The sequence below is a fragment of the Ursus arctos genome, unplaced genomic scaffold, assembly GCF_023065955.2.
Source record: "Ursus arctos isolate Adak ecotype North America unplaced genomic scaffold, UrsArc2.0 scaffold_22, whole genome shotgun sequence".
NCBI classification, from domain to species: domain Eukaryota; kingdom Metazoa; phylum Chordata; class Mammalia; order Carnivora; family Ursidae; genus Ursus; species Ursus arctos.
This window is the reverse complement of record NW_026622897.1, coordinates 629097-652453: the sequence shown is the minus strand read 5'-3', so window position 1 is coordinate 652453 and position 23357 is coordinate 629097. Positions and strand designations below refer to the sequence as shown.

Sequence of the window (23357 nt, the reverse complement as noted above, 5' to 3'; positions counted from 1 at the left end):
ATCTCAATTCAGATGCTAAATTTAGGAGTTGGGAAGATGGTGGAGTAGGAGAACCCTAGACTCACCTCGTCCCATGGACACAACTAAATAACTGCCAAATCATCCTAAATAGCCCAGAAATCGACCTGAAGACAGACAGAACAAACTCCCCACTAAAGAGAGAGAAGGGGCCACATTGGAGAAGGTAGGAAGTGCAGAGACGCAGTTCGGGGAAGAAAGAGCCACCGCGGTAGGGAGGGAGCTGTGGCTATGGAGAAGAGTAAGACAGACTAGCACGCAGGGGAGCCCACCTGCTGGGAAAAGAGAGGGGCTGATTTTTATGAGTTCTTGCAACCAGAGGGGGCTTCAATCCTAGAGCTCTAAAGGTCAGCGGGCTGGGCTTGGGAGAGCCCGGAGAGAAGGCAGAGCAAACAGCCTGCGGACATAAGTGGGGAAACAGCTGTCTGAAGAGTGCCTGGGGCACACAGTAGGGAGGTTATGTGTTCATCTCAGAGTTCCCAGAGAGACAGTGTTCATACAGAGACCCCTCTGGGAACAAAGGAACTCGCCGGCACCATTTCCCTCCTCCACCCCTTAGCATAAGCCACCAACACTTGCTTACCCCAAGCCCCCCCAACCCCCACACCCCAGTGGAACCACTCCACCCAGTCACCCTTGCCTCAGTCCCACCGCAGCAGGCCCCTCCCCCAGAAGACTGGCCCAAGCCCTTGCTTACACCATGTCTCCCAACCCGGGAGTTTTGCAGGGCAACAGGCCTCATTTCACAACAGACCAGAGCACACTTAGTTAAAACTTGCCACATTCAGGTCAGGGACCAGACACTGCCCACACAGGCAAACAGCCTCTGAAGACGACTGGCCTGAAGAATGAAGTGGCCAGGACACAACAGCAGGGCACATGCAGCACGCACTGGAGACACTTCCCGAAGTGCCAGGCCCTGGGGAATAGGGGACACGACACTGCAGGACCTCTTCTTCATAAGGTCATTACCCTCACATGCAAAAGACAGCTCACTTTCCTAACACACAGAAATAGACAGAGGCAGACAGAAAGAGGAAACAAAGAAATTTATGAAGACAAGGTCACAGCCAGAGATGTAAGCGAAACAGATATAAGTAACATGCCTGATAGAGAATTTAAGTAATAATCATAAGGATACTCACTGGACTTGAGAAAAGGGTGGAAGACCTAAGTGAGACCCATAACACAGAGATAAGGAATAACATAGCAGAGAAAAGGGCTCAATAAATGAATGAGAAACACTCTTGATAGAACATCAGGCTAGAAGAAGCAGAGGAACAAATTCATGACTGAGAAGAAAGAGTAATGGAAGGTCATCAAGCTGAACAAAAGAGAAAAAAGAATTAAGCAAAATGAGCACGGACTTAGGGAACTCAGTGACTCCATCAAATGTAATAACATTGGTATAACATGAGTCCCATAAGAAGAAGAGAAAAGGAGGCAGAACATTTACGTGAAGAAATAGTAGCTGAAAACTTCCCTAATCTGGGGAAGGAAACAGAAATCCAGATCCAGGAGGCACAGAGAACCCCCAACAAAATAAAAAAAAGCAGATTCACATGACAACATAATGTAATTAAAATGGCAAAAAGTAGTGATAAAGAAAAAATTTTGAAAGCAGCAAGACAAAAGAAGACATATTCAAGGGAAACCCCATCAGACTAGCAGGGGGTTTTTCAGCAGAAACTTGGCAGCCCAGAAGAGAGTGGCATGAGATATTCACAGCGCTGAACGGGGGAAAATCTGCAGCCAAGAATACTCTATCTAACTCAAGAATGCTCTGACAGCAACGCTGTCATTCAGGACAGAAGGAGAGACAAAGAGTTTCCCAGATGCAAAATTTACATCAAAATACTTGAACTGTATTAGATTTTAAAAATTCATAGTTGAAAAAGTAGATTCACATACCCAAGTTTTTCCAAACATACTTAAAATTTTCAAATAACTAAACCAAATATGAGGTTTATTATCTTTTAATATTCATATTCACACTGATAAAACTTACTCATCTTTTCTAAAAATTGATTTGACTTTAAGGGAAAAGCATATCCAGTTGTGATGATGCTTTGCAGTTCAGTCTGGAAGGCTGTATCGCCAACATCAAACAAGGAACCGCGTTCTCCACAATCACGGACCCTATAAGATTTGGATATGTTCTTCATATTTGAATGAATTTATTGTGGGTTCAGCAGTATGCTACAGTTTTTAGGATTATATAAGAAAACTGGCGAATTGCTATTTTTTGGACTGTTCAATGTGAGAAAACAACATTGCCACTTATGCTAAAAAATGGCAGATTTGCACAACATGTCACAGGTTAGCTCCCACTTCAGAAGAACCAGCCATTGCTGGCGTGACCATTATACCTTTCGATCCCGGTGGACATGTCAAGCTGGAAGAGTGTGGAAATATGACCTTCCTGCCACCAAGTGCTGTTGTACTTCCGGTGGACAGTGCAGACCATGAAGTGGTCAACTGAATTTGATTCACTCACAATAGATGAAACCACTGCTAATGTGCCTACAGGGATTCTCAGGAATGAGATCGACAGACACGAGGCTGTCAGTGAGGAGAGGTTATGGGAGATGTTTGGTTCATATGACCAGACAACAGGCAAGCGCAGTGTATCTCAGAAAGAACTAAATGTCCAATTCTTACCAGTTTTCGTGTGCACTGTGCTCAAAAGACAAGGTTACAGAGAAGGTTCCCGCAGGATGGCGTGTACCTTGATTAAACACTAACCTGCCTTAGTTCCAGGTCTGGCCATCTGGGTCTACTCAGAGATTTGATCTCATACACGGACAGCTTGAATTCCACTGATTTTTGCTGGCAACAAAACATGTTTTATAGACTATTAACATTATATCAAACTTAATTTAAGTGAGAATTGAAAACTGATTCAAGTAAGTTTGAATATCATAATGTTAGCTTTCCAATCCATTAAAATAGTTTTCACAGTTTATAACCTGACATTACCCTCAGCGCCATTTATAAAGAGCAACTTTTCAGCAGTACATCTGAAACACTTAACAACACAGAACTACAAATAATAACTATATTTAAAAGCTCATGTTAAAATCTGTATGCACTCTCTTTGAACTAGTTTTTAAATTTTAGATTATATGTGCACCTATCTTAAGTGTACAGTTAATAATTAGTTTGATTGAGGGTGGCTCAATCGGTTAAGCCTCTGACTTGTGGTTTTGGCTCAGGTCCTGATCTCGGGGTTGTGAGATCAAGCCCCACATCAGGCTCTATCCTCGGCGGGGCGGGGGGGGTTCTGCTTGAGACTCTCCCTCTCCCTCTGCCCCTACCCCCTGCACATGCATGCTCTGTCCCTCTAAAATAAATAGATAAATCTTTTTTAAAAAATAATAATTAGCTTGATTGATGATTGCACAACACCTTACAGTTCTCAGAAATGTTTTTCCTTCTGTAAATGGCATGCAGTAAAACAAACTCTCATGTTTGGCCCCCCTAAAAAAAAAAGCATAACAATTTCAAAACTATGTCTGTCAAAGTGTAGTCAATTCACTAACATGACAGTTCACTGCATACACTGAAAAGCAATTCTATGTTGGTACAAGGGTATGAAATTCCAGTTATAAGATGAATAAATTCTAAGGATCTGATGTGCAATGTGGGATCACAGTTAACAATATTGTATTGTTGGGGCACCTGGGTGGCTCAGTCGGTTGAGCACCTGACTCTTGATTTTGACTCAGGTCACGATCTCAGGGTTGTGAGATCGAGGCCTGCATTGGGCTCTGTGCTCAGCACGGAGTCTGTTTGTCCCGCCGCCCCCCCCCCCGGTTCTTCTCCTCCCCCCACTCACACACTCTCTCTCTAATAACAAAAAATTACTGTATAATATGCTTGCAAGTCACTAAGAGAGTAGATCTTAAATGTTCTCAACACCTACCACCCCAAAAAAGGAAGTAAGTGAAGGGATGGATGTGTTAACTAACCTTATTGTGCACAATCGCCACGTTGTACACCTTAAACTCACACAATACTACACATCAAGTACATCTCAACAAAGCTGGGGGTAAAACAAAAGAAAAGCAACTCTAAACTTATTAATAACAAAGTGTTTAATTTTTTTTTAAGTAGGTCCCACACCCAGTGTGGAGCCCAGTGCAGGGCTCGAACTCATGACCCTGAGATCAAGATCTGAGCTGAGATCAAGAGTCAAGACGCTTAACCAACTGAGCCACCCAGGCACCCCCTTCTGGTTTTGTTGTTTTTTTTCAGCCAATCACATAACACTGTTGATTATGGTTAAAATATTCTACATATTCATTCATGTTAGAAAAATGTGTAGAGCCATTATTGACTTGTACTATGAAAAATTTAATATCCATGTTAATTCTCATACGTATAGAGCTAGGTTACAAAGAAGCTTTTCTGTTGCTTGGAGCTTCACGGTTTGCTTGCTCATACGCAGTGTGGGATGAGTGAGAACACAGAAATCATGCTGCCAGGTTTTGTCTTTGATTATCGAACATTCAGCAAACATTCTTGTTTCAAGAAAATCTTGACTGGTCATAGGAATAAAGGCCACAGCACAAGAAACATAGTCAGTGATATTATCATAGTGTTTTTGGTGACAGATGGTAGTTACATTGAGGTGAGCACAGCACAATGTGTAAACGTGTCCAATCACTATGTTGTACACCTGAAACTGATGTAACATTGTGTGTCAACTATACTCAAATTAAAAAAAAATTATTTAAAAAAAGAAAATCTTGAATTGGAGTTAACAATAATCTAAATCTCTGTAAAAATCTTCTACAAGTCAACCAACGAACATTGGTAAACAACACAAGACCGTCCCATTCGGTGTCTTCTACTTCCTGCAACAGTTCCATCCAGTGGGGCCGATTTGTAGCATTTGTATGTACGGACTGAAAAATTTTAGTAACTATCCACGACACTTTCCATGAACCTGATTCAGAAAACTGAGTAAAAAATATTTTCAATATGGATCACTTGGTGAAACAAAGCAGTGAGGGAAACATTAGTCTCTTGTTTTAAAATTCCTATAAATCTACACTTTTAACCTACTAACTGAAGCTGTTAAATAGAAACTAATATTCTTCATATTTATCTGAGATTGTTTGATAGTCCTAAAAGGTTCAAATACATCTATGTCAGAGTTTGACTTTGTAGTCTGTGAGTTAAGAATACTTCTTCATAAATTTGGAAGTCCTTCAAGACAAAACATACCCAAAGTATTAACTGGGCACAACTCATCTAAAACTAAAAAACAAAACAAAACAAAAAAATTTGCAATCTTACAAATTTTAAATCAACTGATCTTTGAAATTCTTTAAGAACACTTGTGCTCTATGGGCAACGGTTTGGTGACGCCACTGAAGATAGTGGACTTTTTGTAAAATACGATCTTTACTCTTTTCCTAAGAATTTTATAACAACATTTCCATAACTGAGGTACTAATTGCTTTTACCGTGTTGCCATCTAAGAGTGATTTCTCCGGGCTCCTGGCTGGCTCAGTCAGGAGGGCGTGTGACTCTTGATCCCAGGGTCATGACTTTGAGCCCCACCTTGGGTGCAGAGATGACTTTAAAAAATAATAAACAAACTTTAGAGATGATTTCCTTTCCTGAGCAAGAATCTAAGCCACTTAACATTCAGCTAAATTGTATGTTCAGATGTGGTTAAATGTAATTTTTAACCGTTTTTATTGGATATTTATTTCTGATTTCAGGGAACTGATTTATTCTTTTCAAAACTTTTGTGACTACCAAGAGGAAACATCAAATTCACTACGTAGCTGCAGAAAATGTCCCTCCTGTCATGTACTTTATAATTTTAGAGAAAATGTACACATCAAGGAAACAGCTTTTTCGTTTCGCTCTGTCATGACACACGGCAATATCCGCTCACTGTGAAATTTGAGGCGTATCTTCTTCTAGCCCTTATTTTCTTCTCTTTTCTGCTCTGGTTGTGGGACCGGCTTCTGCATGTCCATTTGATTCTCCATCGTTAGTATGCCCTAGTTTTAAACTTAAAATTTTGTCAGTTCTTAAATTTAAAATTAGAATCATATAATTATAATTAAAATAGTAAGTATGTCCACCTACTTACCAATTTACATAGATATCACTATAACCTGTGCTATCTGCAGAAACATCCGGATAATCACATGACAACGTCACACTGGTGTGTAGGAAACATCATTTAGGTCATTTTGTTGACACCGGCCAGATTGGTGATGTGTTTGTGTGGAACGTGAGAAAAGCCAGCTGCCCAAAATGCACAGGACGACACCGCAATTCAACGCTTAACGGATTCAACCCTATCAAAACCATAGGGTTGTATGTTATGGGGAAAAAATTCTACACTGGTTCAATTTAAATTTTTCAATATAAGTTAATTAAAATGAAATTGGAATTAAAAATTCAGTTCTTCAGGGGTGCTAGCCACCTGTGGAGTGCTCAGGAGCCCACGCGCCCAGCGGCCACGGAATTGGACACGACAGCCTGATGCCATCCTTGCTGGTCCTGAGTTGCTTTGGAAGCCCTGTGTGGACCTGTTTGCTATGCAACCCACCCCTCATGCTTCCTGACGGACCCCCGCTCCGACGGCTCTCGCCCTCCCTCCTGCTCTCCACCGAGACCATCCCAGGCTGCCTTTGGCTTTTGGGCTCCCTCCCCCAGCAGCAGCTACTTGGTTAGCGCTTCTGCCTGTCCAGCCTGACCCCTGCCAGGTCTTGGAGGGAAGAGGGTAGGACACGTGTCCGTAAGAACACAGAGGTCAAGATAGATAAGGAGGCTGTAAAAAGCAAACGGCAACTGTAAAAAATGTTTGTTTCTTGTCTTGAACAAATGACTTCCAAATGAAAAACATTATTTAATCGACAGAGTTATTTGTAAAAATCACACAGACTAATAGAAAAACTGAAAATAAATCATCATTCTAATTTTTAAAAAACGAAAAAAAAGGAAATTTTGGACAGTTCAGAGTCAATAACCATCTTGAGCAAGATTCTATGAGGAATGAGTCAAAGGGTAGTAAGCAAGCTTTCAGAAAACGCAGCATCGATGTGCGCCCAGGCCTGACACACCCACTTCCTATTTTGCTGAGACCCGTGGTAATTCCGCCTAAGTCTGAAGCTCATCAGAGCACCCGGAGACGCCTTGCGCTCTCTTTCTGGCAGAATGGACACAAACTGGCCAGATGATGGCATGAGTGGCACTGATTTTCTTTCAAGTAAACTCTACCTCCAGCGTGGGGCTCACAGTCACAGCCCCGCGATCGCGGGCACACGGTGCATGCTGAGCCAGCCAGGTGCCCCACGCGGCACTCAGCTTCATCTGACGTCAATCCAACGTGATGTTTGTCAAAGAGATTCTCCTCTCCCTGCAGATTCTAATGACGTCTCCGAAGAGATGATGTCTCTGGGTCCGACCTTAAATGTGTCTTTGTGATATTTTAGTGAAATATAATTGAGAGTCACTGGAAGCTAAGCAGGAAGACACTGCTCATCCTTTTCTAAGAGCAGCAGAAATCCCGGACTGGGAGCTGGAACACTGTTAGAACGCAAGCCCTCCGCCGCTGAGGTCTGTGGTTAACGTTGACCTCACCCAGCATAAAATAGCTCAAGCACAGAATTGCAGAGATGTGATTTGTAGTACAGCCTGTGTTAACGCGGCTCCAGAAATGCGCACAGACCCGCGGACGTGGCCATGGTAACAGCAGTCTCTGCTTCCTGTAATTACTGGAACTCTACACCCATGCAAATCCCTCTTCCTGGGTGGCCCCCCCGCTGGCTTCCCCTTCTCCTAGTGGCCGGTATGGGTGTCCGCAGGAGCTGGCCCCTGTCTGGTCCCACGCCCCGTGGCCTCTGCCCCCGTGGCTGGGTGCTGGCTGCTCTTGCTGCCACGCCTGTCTGGCACGCCCCCACAGAGCTGCCCCAGAGCCCCTCACCGCACCAGCTGTGGGAAGGCGTCTGCTCCCACCACCGTTCACCCGCACTCAGCCTCCACTGTGCCGTGCTAACACTGATCTACCAGCATAAACACCATTGTTCTGTGTCGAGGAAGGCAGAATTTGTACCCGGGAGCAGAACTGGACGTCGCAGGAACCTGCAGCTTTATACAGTTGGCCCTCAACCACCGTGGGGACCAGGAGCGCCCATTCCCCCGCCGTCAAAAGTCCCCTATAACCTTGGGCTCCCCAGCATCTTAACTACTAAAGCCTACTGCTCGCAGGAAGCCTTAACCTAGACGTGAGTGGTTGATCAGTCCACGTACCGCACGTGTTACATACTGTATCCTTACGGGCAAGTCAGCTCGAGAAGAGAGAATGGGATTAAGAAAATCCTACGGGAGGGGCGCCTGGGTGGCACAGAGGTTAAGTGTCTGCCTTCGGCTCAGGGCATGATCCCGGCATTATGGGATCGTGCCCCAAATCAGGCTCCTCCGCTATGAGCCTGCTTCTTCCTCTCCCACTTCCCCTGCTTGTGTTCCCTCTCTCGCTGGCTGTCTCTATCTCTGTCGAATAAATAAATAAAATCTTAAAAAAAAAAAAAAAAAAAGAAAATCCTATGGGAAAGCACCGACCGAGCTGGGCTGAACAAAGCCCCAGGTCACCCCGCGCAGTCGGAGGCTCTGCTCTACCTGCTTTCCCAGCCTCTGCACCCCACACAGGTGCGGACCCCGAGCGCCTTCTGCCTCTCCCGCCGTTCACCCCTGCCAGGGCAGACATTGAGGACCGAGAGCTCACTCCTCCCGCGTCTGCACTCTACCCTGAGGCCTCATGACTTTCCCTCCTGGTGTTGGCCACTGTCCTACACTTAGCGTTGCCACAGCCCTACGCGGCAGTGCACAGGCTCGTACTCCCCTGGGCTCTGCACGCACTGGAGGCTAAGTGTGACCGACGCCAGGATGCCCTGCCTCCCGGCCCGGGACAGAGCAGACCCCTCGTCAGTACTTGTTGGGTCAATGAAGAAAATTTCAGTGTAATACACAGAACTTCGTAAGCACGGAAGTGTTCAAACATGGAAAGGACTTCCCCCAAAGGTAGTGACTTTCCCGTGAGCGGGGACACAGCTGACCCCACGTCGGACAACACACGCAGCTGCTGACTGGAAGTGCACGACACCAGAGACTCTGCATTTCCACGAAATGTGACTATTACGGCTTCCCGTAAGCCGCCCGGGGCGAGCTCCGAAAATGGTTTGCTGTTCACTTGACCCAGAAAACCCCACAGAGTCATGCAAATCAAAAGGTTCAAATCTTCGTGTTCACTTTGACACACGTGAAACCGCCCAGGCCATCAAGGGTACGCGGATCCCGAAAAGCCACCAGTTCTGTGAAGGCTGTCACCCTGCAGAAGCCAGGTCTGCCGTCCTGGCAGCGCACACGTGCAGCGGGAGGTGTGCCGCGGGGCGGGGGCGGGCAGACACAGGGTCGGGGTCGGGACACAGGGTGGGGGGGCTGGACACAGGGTCAGGGGTGGGACACAGGGTCAGGGGTGGGGTAGACACAGGGTCGGGGGCCCCAGAAAGAGTGCCTAATTCTTACTGCATGTGCGTAAAAACACAGAGTCATGCTGAACCTCAGGGTTTCGATGTCGGCTCTCTGGTCATGGAGCACATCCAGGTGAACAAAACCCACAGGATGTGGTGCAGAACTTACTGGGTTCACGTCGGACGAAGCCACACGCGGGCTCTCCCTGCCACGCGGAGACGATCCTGACTGAAGACAAGCAGACTGTCCCTAAGCTGGAGGAGACGGCTACACGCAAGAATCAGCCATCCTAGGAGAAACCCAAGAAGCAAAAGCTCAGGGCCCAGAGTACATTCTGCATAAAGCAAACGCAAATAAAGTTTAAAAAAGCTGACTATCATAATACTAAGGATAAAAGATGAAGACACAAATGTTGTGGGAGTTTTCACCAGCACAATGACTGCTCTCCCCGTTCCCCAACACTCGCCCCACCTGCACTTGGCCCCCCATCCCCATCTTCATGTAATCCGCACGCGGCCACTGGAGCGCCCAGCCCACCTCAGCCCTGTCCTGTGAGATCTGTCTCGAGCCCGAGTTCCATCACTGGGGGTGTCCAAATGTCTATGATTTTCTGGAAGGGTACATGCTCTCGTGACCCCCATGTCTCAGGAGTCCTGCTCCCCAACATGCTATGTCTGCCAAGCCGAGGACTCAGACCTCCAGAATCACGGGGTCCGTCATGCACAGCCCACAATGATGGGGACACGTCCACGCAGACCTGCGCACACCCCCATCCTCTCATCTTCCTCCTCACAGAGCAGCACCAGACTCCTTCCTTCTGCAAAGCGATGACCCCCACACCCCCAAACACTCACCAAAGTGTCTGTGCCCCCAACAAAGCGCTGGTGTACCTCGGAGGGGCTGTGGCATGCGGTGTCCCTGTGACTTTTTTAATGGCCTCTTTCTACTCCTACGACGTACTCTGCACTTTTACTATATCCCAATATGCTCAATTTTTACCTTTCAGCCTGAACTGATGCAAATGAACTTCATGCCGGAAAGAATCCGTGGATGGTAAATGAGTTCTTGCTCAGAAAAGCTAGAAAATTAGACATTAAAAAGACCCGACTACCTAGCTTTCTGGGTAAACGAGAACTCACTTACTATTTTTATCCACGGTAATAAATCCGATTCCCTCTTTCCCCACATGACCTATCCAAACAAACAAACACAAAAACAAGAAGTTTATTATCTTTCGGGACGATAACATTAACACATGCATACTCACAAAATCAGAAAATACAGACAACTAGGATGACGGTTCCGAGGGCGAGTATTTTGTGAGTCCTTACTACGTGCTGGACACTCGTCTGCGTGCTTGGCCTGCTGTTCCACGATATCACCACCTGCCCTTGTCGTGTGGACACGGAGAGCCACACAAGTCATGTCTGTTTCTCAAGACCACACAACCAGAAAACAGTGCTAACGAACACGACCTTATCTGGAGCCCATCGTCTGGGGTAATGTTTACCGTCACAGAGTCCGAGCACAACGTCCATTCCTCTCTGCTCACCCGTCCGATGTTTCCCTTGGTGTGAACGTCAGGAGGCACTGTCACGGGTTCGAGAACGCGCCCCGGGTTACTTGACTACATTTCAGAGACAAGAGATCATTTCTTGGTACACATCCCTTCTTCATATTCCTGTTCTGGATTGAACAGTAGTAACAAAGCTGATGATTAGTTGTTTTCCCATTAGACCAAAAACAGACCTTTCACATGTTCTCTCCCTAAATCAAACTACTGTCAGTTGATTGTTCAAAAATAAACATTTCATGGATTTCTCGGCGGGGTTTGACATCCAACAGCGAACCTCCCTTCAGCGGTGCTGTGAGCACCTTCTAGTGGCAAGGAAGCGAAACGTGGCAGGATGGCTCAGGTTTGCTGGGGTTTTTTAAAGTAGAAAAACAAGCATGTTTTATGGCTTCCTGGTATTTCTACTTTTCTTTCCTTTTGTTCAATAAAGCTGCAAAGAGCATGAAATTCCAAAAAAGAGACTAAAATATTTTGAATTCAGTTCGGAGCGTAATTCCGTTGTAAATGTGAAAGTATGTAATGTAGTCGTTACAAAAGGTCAAGAGAGTTCAGGGAATTTTAGGTGCTTTTTTGTTTTTTGAATGGTAACTTTTCACAATGTCTCAGATTTTTAAACAACTCCTGGCTAATTATTTTATGTCCTGACTGGTGTGAGGACAGATCGGCTGACGGAACAGTATCGTGCTGTGTAGTTAACTGAGAAGGACCCTGCACCCTCCAATAGCATCCCCGTACTTGCATTACGCTGTAATTTCTTTAATCCTTTAATGCCTTCTTTAAAGTTTTTAAGCACATCCAGGTGAACAAAACCCCCTTTAATTTCTTTTCTTTTTTGAAGGTTTTTTTTTTCCTGTAAGTCATCTCTACACCCAACATGGGGCTTGAACTCACAACCCTGAGATCAAGAGTCGCGTGTTCCACTGACTGAGCCAGTCAGGCGCCCCTGAGGGAAGACACTGAAACACCATGTTGAAGACTTTTTTTTCGACATGGTTCAGAACTCTGGACATAACTGCTTTCCCTTGTATGAGAAGTCTTGCTACGAGTTTTACTTGATGGCTTAGGGTTTTACGATTCTGAGGACAGGATCTAATAGGGCCACGGCCATGAGCTGCGTCCTCTGTGTCACTGCTCTCGGTACCCCCCTTCTGCCAGAAGAACGGGTACAGCGCAGGGAGGCCGTGCGAGGCCGGACACCTGAGAAGTCCATCCCCGCCCGGCCTGACCCGCACTCCCCACCCCAGGCAACATGGCAGCTGAACTGCCGGAGGAAGCGGGACAGTCTGCCCCTTCTCCTCCGGAAGGCGGCTTTTGCTAGAGAGGACAGTTGTTGCCACGAACGAGACGACGTCCTGCCCCCAGTGAGCCGACGCTGCAGGTGGGGGACAAGATGGTGCACAAATAGATAGGAGGGGGCATGCTCTGAGGGCACAAGGCAACGGCCGTTCACACAGACGGCCAGGGAGGCCCCGGAGTGTCGGGTCTGGGAGCTGGGCCTGGGGGGGTGCAGCCGGGGCCGGTGCAGCCGGGCTGAGTGCGCGAGGCTGAGCGCGACGGAGCAGGGCGGCTGGGAGCGAGGAAGGTCACGAAGAGATGCTAACATTTTACCGCTGACACGTAGACGGTGTGGGGGAGACAGGCACCGGCCCCGGGGGGTCCAAATTCTAGAGCCGACGCCCCCAAAACCCGACTACTGAGCGCCGAGTGTTGACCAGAAGGAAACAGACTCGGCGCTACAAGCACCGCGTCCTGTGCTCTCGCGACGAAGTCGCCAAGACCCGCCGCGGAGCCGACCGCGAGGAAGAGGAAACGCGTTGCAGCGCGGTCCTGCGCTGACGGAACAAAACGGACGTGGAAACGGGCGGCGCGCTTCACACCCGTTCGTTCGAGGGCCGACTGTACGTCCTTCATCCGTAAGTGCCGCCTGAAGATGAGGTAACGTACATGGCAAAACGGATGCTGTGAGGCAGCCCCAGGGGAACGCGGACTAAACCGGGGGCGCGCAAAGATGGCACAAAAGACAAACACCACACGGAAACTGCACGGCGGTTGGCTCGCCCCGTAACCGCGTCTGGGGCTCGCACTCGTCCTCCGCGGGGGCACCGGAGCCGGGGCATCTCCGCCGGAGCGCGGACACTCGGCGCGGCCCCTTCCGCTCCTCACCCACGTGACCCCCGCAACCCCGCGGACGCCCGCTCGGCCTCAGCACCTGCTCCCCGGACGGCCCGACGGACGCGGCTCCCCGCCCAGGCGCCCGACGGACGCTCCCAGTCAGCCGCCCCGCCCCCCGCGCCGCATCGCGCCCCCACGTCCGTCCGCCCGAAGTTTCACGCCAGCCGGGGGCGTGGCCATTGGCTTCCCTGGTTTGCGGATCCAGGCCCGGCGCCGCCGTAATCCACGTCGGAAGTTTGAGCCGCGGCTCCTGTCACCCAGAGCATTTTACGTACCGTCCTGCTCTCGCGTACTTTGTCTGAGCGCACCTCAGATTCTGAGGGCGGAAACGCCCCTTGTGTCCGCACCAACCAGGGGCCTGGGTCTCCGGAACGCCCTGCAGGAGCGCGCGACGGGCGCGAGGGAGGACGGCCGGACGCAGCGACCCCACCTACGCGTGAGAAGCTGCCTGTTCAAGCGCCGTGAAAATGCACGCACGTGAGGCGCACGGGCGGGAGGCGGCAGGGCGGGCAGCGGCCCTGGGGCTGAGAAGCCAGAAACCCCGGGCTCCACGGAGGCCGGAAGGCGGCCGCGGCACGTGCAGGTTTCACAAAGTGCTGTCACTTCGCGTAAGAAACAAAGCCACGGAAGCTGGGCCTGAGGCGCAAGGGCAGCGAGATCGGGCTGAAGGGTCCGAACGGCAGGGCGGCTGACGCGCAGGGAACTCCTCCGGGAGGAAAAGGGCGACGGCGGCACGCGGGCCGGGGCGCCCTGGGTCAGCGGGCGCAGCCCTGGCAACGGGCCCGGCCGTGGGGTAGGTGTGAAGTCTCTGCGACGGGAAATTATAGCGCTTTGTTTTCTTTTTTATAATGAACAAGTAGCTCAGTGTATTGTCTTCATTTTGGGCTCCCGAGTCTGAGACACCCCAGCTCAATAACTGCTGAGGGCCGAAGGTTTGGCTGTCCCCCACTTTGTTGGCCTGAAAAATCTGGGAACTGGGATGGAACAGATAATGAAGGGGCAGCCACGAGGGGCTGGGTCACGGGGGTCCGGGCACACGGGTTGATGTGATCCTGCCTCAACAACAGCCACCTTGCCCCCGTCCCTCCGCTCCGAAGATTTGCGGCACGGACCCAAGACGCTGCCACCTAGTGGCAACTCCCATGAACTCACCATCCACCCACTCCACCCACCCATCCATCCATCATCCATCCATCATCCATCCTCCGTCCACCCACCCATCCATCCATCATCCATCCATCCATCATCCATCCATCCATCCTCCGTCCACCCACCCATCCATCCATCATCCATCCATCCATCTTCGGTCCACCCACCCACCCATCCATCATCCATCCATCCATCCTCCGTCCACCCTCCGTCCACTGTTTGTTTAACAGCAAACAGTGAAGGGTTGATAACAGTCTCAGTCCTAGAGAGACTGACAATCTAACGGGGGACAGACAAGCCCCAAACCCCTCCGTGGTGGTACAGCCCTCTGCAACTGACTGAGTTCCCATGTCTCAAATTCGGGAGCCCAAAACAAAGATAACACACTGAGCTACTTGTTCACTTTTTTTTTAAGAAGTGAAAATTATCTTTTAATGGAGAAAAGATTATATCATGTTTGGGTAAAGTACCCTCTGAATGAGCCAGCTTGAAAGTTCCTTTTGCACCATATTTTTTAGCTGCTTTATGCTACCTGAAGAACTCTCCCTTTCTTCAATTCTTGAACTTTCTAAGACCTTATGCTAATCTTTAACCTGCTTAAATGTTTTTTTTTTTATGTTACTGAACACCATGGGGGGGAAGTTTAAGCTACACATTAAACTCTTTATTATTAATAAACATAAAAGTGTTTAAGTCTTTTATTCTCATAGTAAAGAGTCTGACTCCATTACTGATGTGAGACAGGTGACAACTGGCAAGCCCCACCACTTCCCTGCACTGCCCCACATCTGGGCAAGCTGATACGAAACCCGGGGTGTTTCCTCCTTTGGCACCAAAGGGAAGCACACGTCACGCAAGTATGGCCAACATGGAATCCCCACCCCTGATCCCAGTGGAAGCAGTCAGTCTCCTCTCCCTGGATCTGCTCGGGAGCCACCCTGTCCTCCCCAGAAAGCCTCGTTATGGGAATAATAAGACTTTTCACACCCTCTTGGTGTGGACATGGCATCATCTGTCTGGACCCCCAAACCGAGTCTGGGGGAAGGGAAGGGTCCGTCCCACCTCTACGTAGTGGCCACAACAATTCTAGTTTTTGAAACAAATACGAAAATGTGTTACATGATTATAATTACTTACCTGACTATTATCTATCGATTATATTTTATATTCTATATAAACGCACTCATTACAGTTCAAGTAGTAAAACACAATGGTTAAAAAGGTTAGAAGATACTTTTGACACAATGATGTGCACTTTTATCCTCAGTATGTAAAGAAAATTTAGAAAATATAAAAGTTCAACTGGAAGGGAAATATCGTTAAACAGACCAGGAGCCATGACTAGCATGTAAACTGAGGGACACCCCTTAGAGCAAATGCGTCCTCGGGGGGACACCGCAAGGGAGAAAAACCCCATTACGGCTCTCGGTGGCTCTCCCCACACGGGACTTTCTGACGCTTCCATCCTCCCCTCTCCCCGGTCTCACAGATCCAGAAGGAAATAGGTCAGTTCTATCTGAGTAAGAATACCACCCACAAACGGCATTACGTTAGTGACCTGGACAGGTCAGAACGCCGTGAGCAGCAGTTCAAATGCATACGCTCTGAAGGAAAACCCCTGTAAGGAGCCGTGATGCGCGTCCGTGCGCAGGAAGCACCCCATCACCAGCCCGGCTCCTGAAACCAACAGCACGGTGTGTGGGAACAAACTGGGAGGTAAATACAGACTAAAAAAGAGAGAGAGAAGGAAATACCTGCGTGGCTTTTCTTCTCTAATTTCATGGCTCCAAACACAGAAAATGTAAAATCTCGGTCTGGATTTTCTCTGTCAAAGCTGGTCACGTCAGCTTCCTTTCTGCTTTGTCTTCCCCGGTTTTGAACCGCAGACTTTCCGAGGCAAACGACAGGTGGTGAGAGGCACGTGTAGGTCGGCGTCTGTGCTGCTGTGTGCCCCACCCTCCCAGAGCTCGGAGCCCCGGGTCATGTTACTTCGAGGTCGCCCGACACATGCAGCATGCTCATGCTCCCCCATCCTGCCCTTTGTGCCCTGGGTTGAGTCTCCTCAGACCCAGCACTGTGTAAGGTTCTTGGGTTGCAGAAAGTGAGCTGCATTCCCTTCGACAGCCCCCGACACACGCACGAGCATCCGGGTTTGCCCTCGGAGCAGCAGGAAACGGGAGCAGAGGCGTGAGTGAGGCTCCGCTCCAGTGACCCCCTCTCTGCATCGGTGGTTCCCGATTCCACATTCTTTAAAAAGAAGATAGGGCAGCCCGGACGAGATTGCTCGTCTGACGGGCCCTCTCTGGCCTCGGGGCGTCCTGCAGGCCTGGCCGGCTGTGGGCGGCTCCCAGCCCGGGCGCAGCGGCGCTGAGCACGGCGTCCGACCCAGAGGGCACCTGCCTGGCACGGGCCCTTGCGCTGATTTTCCGACACTCCCCAAGGCGGGTGCACGAGAGTTCTCAAGGCCAAGAGCCAGTGCGCCCCAGGGTTGAATCCTGATGACCCACCTGCTTACAGAGCTGAAGGCCGGTGACAGGTGTGTGACGCTACGTAAAAACAAGCATAAAAAAGGCAGGAAGGTACTTGCTTTCCATTCTCTAACTTCCAGAAAGAACGCAGTGATGTGTACGTAGTCTGACACTCGCTCGTTGGCAGAGAGATCCGTGCTTCTGTCAGGACGGGCTGTGCCGGCACCCCATGCCCCAGGCACCTCAGCACCGCGGGGACCCTGCGCAGTCCTGCCGGGACCTCAGAACGTGATCCGCTGTGGAAACAGGGTCCTTGCAGATGTGGGTACGGTGAGGACTGCCGTGGGCCCGACGTGCAGGGACACGGAGACGATGTGGCCGGCGCGCAGGACACACTCCCAAATGCGGCCCCCGGGCAGAGCGTGTCTCTGAAGGCGAAGGAGCTTGAGCAGCAGCAGAGGCAGGAAGGTCGCCGACCTCACGTGCCCACCGCACCCACGTCCCCTGAAGCAGGTCACGGGGCTGTTGTGGGGGAGAAGCCCCTGCCAGACCCAGACCGGGCGGAAAGCAGCAGCCCTCTCTCTGAGACAAAGGGACACCCGGACTTGCTGAGCGTCCCGCAGCTCACCACGCCTGCCTCCTACTCCCGGCCCTCTGATACGCCTGCCCCTTCATCAGACCCGTCCAACCGTGTCCTCACGAAGGCTCCCGCGCCCCACAGAACTTACACACCACACGTTTACAGGCGTCGTCCTGTTACCGTGTCAGCTCTGGGGGCAGATGCAGCCAGGGACCCTACAACGCTGGAGGAAAAGCTCTCCCTCCCTGACCAGCGCCCCTCAGAGGCTGGGAGACAGCGTGGGGGGGTTTCTCCCTCCCGGCCACCAGTCAAGGAACCCTCTACTGACATGCTGAGTTCGGCCTTCTGGCCTCCTGACGACCAGACAATGTCCTCCTGTCATTGGGAGCCATTCAGCTTGTGACGCTTTGTTAGGACAACCCGAGGAGACTGACAGACTTTCAGAGGTCACTACTGTTATTTGCCCACAGTTTGCACAGTTACCTGCCCGAAATGCGTGTTCCTGAAAAGTTTTATTTGGGTTGGCAATATGTCCACCCCAAACACCACATTTCCTAGGCAGGGATGGCCAAGGGGAGAGAAGCAAAAATCACTGAGAAGACTCTTCAGGGGAGACTGAACTGTTCTCCTGCCAGCAACACCGAGGTCGGGACCGGAGCTCCCGCGGCCAGGAGAGGCCGGGGTGGGAACCGTGCTCCCAGGACGTGGCACAGCGGGAGAAGAGGAGCTTGGGCCCCTGGTCGCTGGGGAGTTGCCCTATGAGCCCTGGGCCTCCGCTTTACAAGACGGTGATCAAACAAACCTGAGCTTCGTTCATATCACCGGGCTCTGGTGAAACCCGGTCCAAATGTCAACCCCTACTAAGCGCCGGAATCCGGATCTGACTCCCAACACACAGGATGCTAGGACCTCACCTGCTTTCCCGCCAGAGGACGCGGGAGGCGACTAGCGCAACTGCACGTACTGAATACAGCATGGATGGGTCACGCGATACCACACAGCAGACAACAATCCCCGGGACGTTAGTGTCCTAATGGGGGCCGATGTGTAGTATCTGAAAATACATCTGTGTAGGGCGTGTGAGCGTAAAGGACTATGGAGAGAGACGGCTCAGTACAGGTGGCTGGAGAGCACTAGGAAGACAGAAGCCAGACTCGAGGTTTTGTCAGGGTGGTTGCGGGAGCCCCACTGGGAAGGTGACGTTTGGGCCGACACCACGACAGGTGGACAACCAGAGGAGAGGCCTTCCAGCAAGCAGCAGCAGCAAGTGAGAGGACCACGAACAACCCCCAGCTCCCGATCTGTACAATGAGATCACTGGACAAAATCATCTCCAACACGCCTTTGAAGTGTTACAGGGTCTGTGGGAGCGCATCCAACCAAAGGATGGGCTGGAACCTTGCTTCAGAATACCTCCCACCTGTAAAAGGTCCCGCCTGGAGGCTCTTAATCCAATGGCTGTTTTAAGTGTAATGGGAGTGGAGATTGTTCCAAAGTCCAATAAGCTTTGGAAACTGGCTACTTGCTGCAGGACTTCTCAGGTCCTTTAAAGCACCAGTGTAGACAACAATGATCCGAAAGTGAATTGTGGCATGTAGACTCTGCCAGACTCACCTGATCATGGAAGCCTTTTTAACTGCAGTGTACCCGAGGAGACTGTTCCACGGAACACACTTTGGGAACAAATACTCTACCCTGGGGGCTGGCAAACATTTTCTGTAAAAGACGAAATAATAAATATTTTAGGCTCTGTGGACCAAATGTTCCACTGCAACTATTTGATCTGTCCTTCTAGCTTGCCAACAGCCACAGACAACACGTCATTATAAATGAGTGGGCACGGCTAAGACACTAAACTTCAATTTAATACACTCCTTACATGTCACAAAATGTTAGTCTTGATTTTTTGGTCACACGCAGCCGGAGAGAAGACTGGGTTCGACCTGCAGGTTGTACTTTGCCAACCCCGGCTTTAAGTGTACATTTATCCTATTTTTTTTTTTTTTTTTTTTTTGGTAATTGGTACATTTGTTTTAACGCACTGCCCAAGGTCACATGGCTGGCATCTTGATCAGCAAGAAAGGTGGTTGCAAATCACATTCCCAAAATGTATTTGAGGCCAAAAATGGTTCAGAAGAAAAATCACATTTTTGGACATAGCTCCTTTATAATTACTTCTTGATAGAAAAATGGAGTTTAATTCTGCACTTACATTTTAATTCTACTTTGAAAACAGAATTATTAAGGGAAAATGGCATATATTTTTCTAGTACTGATTTTTATTTTCCTCTGTAAAATTTTTGAAAGTCTAATTATCATTCTTTCTCTAGAAGAAACTCTAAACGCACGGTCGTTCTGTGGAAAGGAAGCGTTTGCATGCAGCCTGGCCTCACCCAAAATTGCACTTACTGTCGTCTGGGACACGCTCACCTGCCCTGCTCCTGTCCACCGGGGTGTCCACTTACTATGATCACTGCTAACAAACTTACTATGATCACTGTCCCCTTTACCTCTCTTGCCAAAATCTAAGTACCCGCATGCTCCTTTCTCTTCCACTCTTCCTTTAAATCTGTGCTCACAGTAAATCAGAGCCCCGCGCTCACGATGATGTAAATGACTTATAAAAGCAAACAGTTGTAGGTCCTGTTGGGTGTGTTTGCATTTTAGCAGAAGGAATGAAGCTTTACCTCTGGCACTCCCATCCTTAAGCGGCTGGCAGGAGGGAGAACCAGGTCTTCCAGGAACCTCAGGTAAGTTTCCAGTTCAGACATCACATCCCATAGGAAGTCACCTCCCTCAGCTACGAGGAGAAGCTCGCCTTGGCCCTGGTGTTCACAGACAAGAACAGGTACTTCCTCCCCTCCCTGTAGAGAAGGACAAATAGTGTTCCCTCCACTCTCTGAGTTCTGGGCTGACACCTCCTGTAATAAAGGACAGATTAACGAGAAAAGCACGAAGTTTACTGACACGCACACTTGGTACATCTCTGGAGATACCCCGGGGGAAGTTAGTAAGTCCCTGAGGTGGCCTGAGCCACCAGCCGAAATACCATCGTCAGGACAGACAGAGAAGGTGTGTGTGACTGAGTCTCCCCTTGTCTTCCTGGTGCAGATGGAGATTTCCTTTATCAGTGTCAATGTCCCTTGCAAGAAGCAGGTTTTGGGGCAGCCCATTCTGCTTCCTTCCCAGCAACATGCTGAGCCTGAACCGGGACTTCAACTGGCTCCATTCTGACCTCAGTCTGTACTTTCTAATTAATTAAGTTCTTTCCAGCTTCTCTCTTAACTCAGGCAAAAGCCAGGTGGGGCGGGGGGCGGGCGGGGTGAGCACAGAGACTACCCCTCACGCAACAGGGACGGCCCTGATGCCAGCAAGACCACGAGGGACCTGCCTTTGCCGCCCGCCTGCACGGACCCACCGACCTCTGCCCCATATGCTCCTCATCTCAACCTTGGCGTACTTTCAGTATTTGGGACAGTCTCTGAGACGCCAGCCCAACGTCCTCCCGGTGTTGGCCTCCCTGAAATAAACTCCTTCCAGTGTCTCTGTCTTCAGATGCTGTCAGCGGCGAGTGTCCTCACCTGGTCTGTTTGGGGCCCCAGAGCAAGGTGCTCTTGCACCCCTGAGTCCCGGGTACAAGCCCTATCTCAGAAAACCCAGCCTCTGATTGGAACGCTTACGGGAAAGACTCAAAAGGCAAGGGCCTCTCCCTGCCGGGATTTTCAAGCCCTGACACATGAAGGGAAAGGATTGAGGAGCGTGGCTGGCTGCTGACCACTCACGTGGGGTGTCGAGTTTTCTATCACCAACACTTCCTTAGTCTGACTTTTGTAAGGTACATAAAATACACCAATGAGTATTCAGCCCACTGAGAAATGCTCGCTCTGTCCACCGTCACGGGCTTGGGACTGTCACTCTGTCTGAGCAACAGTCATGTAGAGCAGAGACAGACCCTCAGACACACCCGCGAACAGAAAGCTCTGGTCCAAGGACAGAGTCACCCCACTGCAGCTCTAATGGAGTTCACGCAGCAGGCACTGCATTTCCCTGCCCTTCCGTTCACTTGCTTCTCCACCAGGGGGTGCAATTTCTGAAAGCCTTTATGTTGACGTTTTGCAGGGAACCAGAGAGAGGAGGCTGAGAAAGAAACAGGACCTTCGCGTTCTCACATTACATTATACTTTCCAGCCCTTTGAAGTTAGCGCAACCCTCCACTAAGTACTTGGCAAACTTTAAACCATACATCTGTGAGGCTGGGGTTTTCCTTCACATTACCTTTCACCTACTTTAAAATAAACCACTCATTGTTCAAAAGGGAAAACTCAAATTTGTATTTTTTTAAAGTAATCTATAATGGAGTAAAACATTGCTGGAAGGTTTGCAATTAACTCATTTACTGTGCAATAAATCTCTAAGAAAGAGAACGGGGAAATCAGTTTCAACCTTGAATATGTAGGCCTCTGTTTGCTTTCTTTAATTAACAAAATATAAACACTTTTTTTAAATTAGAAAGGTACATGAACCTGATTCTCTAAATGTTTACATTACACAGAACCCCACAGAATCAAAGGGGAAAAGTCATAGCCCACTTTCTCGTGCTTCCTGATTTAATATTAAAATAATGGAAGCAAATGTATGGAAATAAGTTTGCAAATCATATTAGATTTAAGTTTTGGTTTCGCCTACATTTTTCCAGATTTTGTCACTAGGAGATCATAAAAACTATCCTTAAAGTCACGAACTACAAGGCCTGCAGGGCGCTACACAGACAAATGAGCCAGGGTGGGGGCTCTTTAGCAGAAGGCAGCCTCCCCTTCTGCCTCCCCGACCTGACCGCCTGGTCTCCCACGCAGGGCCTACCTGCCCTGGCCTGACCTTAGGACTCTGTTGGTGGTTCTCCAAACATCCCCCCGCCCAGGCTCTCATGCCTTGCGAACAGCAGCCTCTCTGCCTGCCAAGCCCTCGGCCCTAGGAAGAGCTCGGGAGGAGCTAGGCCCCTCCGCTCCCCCGATCAGGAGGAGCGAGTCACTCCTCGGTCCGGGACGGCCGGCGCCCTCGACGCACTTACGCAAAGTGAACGTGCGGTGATCACGGAGCTGGTCCGGCGGGGAGCCGTCCTCTTTATCGCCCACGGATCCCGGGGATGACAGCGCCGAGCTGTCGGGCTCGAGCCTGGCCTTGGCCGGCAGCGCTCAGGCGCTCAGGCTGGGTGGACACCGAGCCCCCAGGGACGCGCACCGGGGCTGGGAGCACGGGTCACAGCTCGGACTGCGGCGTCTGCGGCGGGGATGGAGGAGGCACGGACGCCAGACGGCTGTGCGCCGCGGAACGCAGGCCGGCTCTGACGCGGGGCTCGGGGTCAAGGCAGGGCACGCAGCTCCGCGTCCTGTGACGACACGGCTCACCGGAGGGCGGTCGGGCTGCGGCCACGTGCGGAGCAGGTGGCTGCTGGACGGAGGCCCCCAGCCCCGTTTCGGCGCGTTGTGCGCTCAGCGGACTGGGGGCAGCGCGTTGACTCGACTTCCACCCATTTCCACTGACACTGTTTCCACAGGGAAAGGGGCCTGGGTGCTAACTTGAGTTCCAAACGGTTTCTTGGGACGCAGGCCACGCGTCGTATGGGACTGGCTGCTCCGAAGCTCCGGGTCAGGAGGCCAGGGGTTGCAGCAGGCTGAGCGCAGGCGCAGTGAACTCCACAGACAGGACCCCCCCCCCCAACCCGGGGCAGGCAGCTCCGCGCAGGCGCAGTGAACTCCCAAGGGAAGGGCCGCAGGCAGGACCGCAGGCCGCCCCGCTCATCTGGACAAGTCACCACTTGGCTGCATCAGAGAGCGCTTGTTCTTTTCCACCACTGAGAAGTGATGTCTACCAGCGTGCCGGCCGGCAGGAACAGAGC

At 50.2% G+C, this 23357-nt stretch overlaps 1 long non-coding RNA gene and 1 pseudogene across 1 annotated transcript; one reads left to right on the top strand and one right to left on the bottom strand.

Moving 5' to 3' along the window:
• Positions 1-2172: 2172 nt before the first annotated feature.
• On the top strand, positions 2173-2762 carry LOC113259799 (GTP-binding protein SAR1b-like; annotated as a pseudogene).
• A 1494-nt stretch (positions 2763-4256) lies between these two features.
• On the bottom strand, positions 4257-23156 carry LOC113260145 (uncharacterized). The gene is made up of 4 exons (XR_003317846.4): positions 22530-23156; positions 20149-20325; positions 19076-19177; positions 4257-11205 (listed from the first exon to the last, which is right to left on the bottom strand). It is a non-coding gene; the product is annotated as an uncharacterized LOC113260145 (long non-coding RNA).
• Between the last annotated feature and the right edge of the window lie 201 nt (positions 23157-23357).